Here is a 2,141-nt window from a genome sequence, read left to right as displayed (position 1 = left end):
CCTCAGTACAAATCAAGTATCTAAAGGTACTGGAAACGAAAAGTTATGCTCGTCAAGTAGCCATGCCACTCATAAATAAGTTTTGCAACTAATACCATGAAGATATTTTTAGTCTTTAATGTTTAGAAGATGTACCTCATAACATTGAAGGATAAAATTCTTTATCATTTATTCTTTACCAAATCATGACAGTAAGTATTACTCATTTGTGTGAAAAAATAACCTACAAGCAGATGTATTATAATCGTTTAACCTGGATCATTTGCAGTGCCATCTCAGTAGAGCACATGTTAACAAGGAGAAGAAGAAGGACAAATATCAAGTCAATGTAATCGACGCAGTGGAGGAAAACAAAGTATTCGACCATGGACCTACGACACGGAATCAATTTTTATCCATCTACTTAATCATCGGAACATCCTGAAGAGTAATAATCCGGAATAGTAAAGAGAGCGCCGTAAAGCCCCAATCGGTTAATTATAAAGTACATCAAAACACACCGGCAAGAATATATTTTTATATGTGCAAAGGTCATAATGGACTGCACATACGAACATGATCGAGCAAAAAACTACAAGGATAAAATAGTAAAACGTGGTTAATCGTACAAAGTCCCCATAAATAACCCTATCAAGCGTTACAGTAAGTGTTGGCAGGTGCCAATACCTTTAAGAATGTTGCAAACATACATGAACAACTGAAGTTAAAGTGTGAAAGTCATAAATTCATAGCGTGCAGCCCACATTTGTTTAAATTGCTACCAACTGAAATCTAAATATGATAGATGAAATATGGCGTCCACGAAGGTAGTAATCATACGGCTGCTTTCAAAAACTTTTTATAGGACCGTGCGTGAACAGGTTCTTATTGTATGTATTTGTATTGCATTTTCATATTCACTTTAATCTTAATGATTACGCTTTCTCAATCGTTGTAAATAAAGATGTTATCTCGCCGAGGTTTCAAGTGGTAATGTTTATTTCCTGTCAAATTCTCTGTTCTTCTAATTCTTCTTATTTGTAATTACGATCTAATCCTTTCTGTACTTACCCTAGTTGTCCTAATTCTAATTGTGCCATGCACATTGGCTACCGTAAGGCGTCAACATGCCGGCCACCAAAAACCCAAGTGGGGTTTTTCTTATCACTAGTCTTATTACCCTATTCTTGTTCAGGTTCATCTGCTTGTTGAGGTAAAATGCAGATTTTGCACACAGGTCTCTTAAATATTCCTCTTTGTGTTTTTACCGTTACCACTCGTACTATTTCATCCTTTCCCTTATGCACTTCCACAATTCTAGCAAGAGGCCATCGTGTAGGTGGACAATTATCTTCAAATAGAAGTACTAACATGCCCTCTCGTGTCTCAACCGGTTTTGCTTGTTTTCCCTTCTTTAACATAAGTCCTTGCAAATACTTTCTATGCTATCGTTTCCAAAACTGTTGGCTCATTTTTGTGATTAGCTGCCAACGACTTAATCTGTTTTGTATTATTTCCGTTTGATCTACCTCATCGAGAATCCTAGGTTGATTTCCTATTAGAAAGTGACATGGTGTGAGTGCCTCTAGTGATTCGGGATCTGTTGATATTGCGGTAATTGGCCTACTATTTAAAATTGCTTCTATTTCTGCTAATAGTGTAAGTTAGTCTCTCCTGCTATTCTCACAAAATGAAATTGGGTAGATTTAACCGCAGCTTCCCATAATCTTCCAAAATTAGGGGCGCAAGGTGGAACAAATTTCCAAGCTATCTGTCTCTCTAGACACCAATGATGAACGCTACTTGCATGTTTTTCAGTTTTCAATAGCTCGTATAATTCGTTCAGCTGGTTAGCGGCTCCCTTAAAATTCGTTCCGTTGTCGGAGTGAATCTCAACGACTTTGCCTCGTCTCGCAATAAATCTCCGAAGAGCTCCGATAAATGCCTCTGCTGTAAGGTCGGATACAAGTTCGATGTGGATTGCTCGGGTGCTAAAACAGATAAAAATAGTGATATAAGATTTGCGTGCAACTGTTCTTCGATTCATTTTCGTAAAGATGGGCCCACAATAGTCAACCCCGGTGATAGCGAATGGTTTTGAAGCCGACACACGAGTCGCTGGGAGGGGTGCTACGGGTTGCTGTACTGTTTTCGGGTTGCAC

At 38.3% G+C, this 2,141-nt stretch overlaps 1 long non-coding RNA gene across 1 annotated transcript; it reads left to right on the top strand.

Annotated features, from left to right (window-relative positions):
• On the top strand, window positions 1-979 carry LOC120904418. Its single transcript, XR_005739750.1, has 2 exons — window positions 1-191; window positions 269-979. It is a non-coding gene; the product is annotated as an uncharacterized LOC120904418 (long non-coding RNA).
• The last annotated feature ends 1,162 nt before the right edge of the window (window positions 980-2,141 follow it).

The sequence above is a fragment of the Anopheles arabiensis genome, chromosome 3 (assembly GCF_016920715.1).
Source record: "Anopheles arabiensis isolate DONGOLA chromosome 3, AaraD3, whole genome shotgun sequence".
NCBI lineage: Eukaryota > Metazoa > Arthropoda > Insecta > Diptera > Culicidae > Anopheles > Anopheles arabiensis.
The sequence above is the reverse complement of the archived record's forward strand: the minus strand, read 5'-3'. Positions and strand labels throughout refer to the sequence as shown.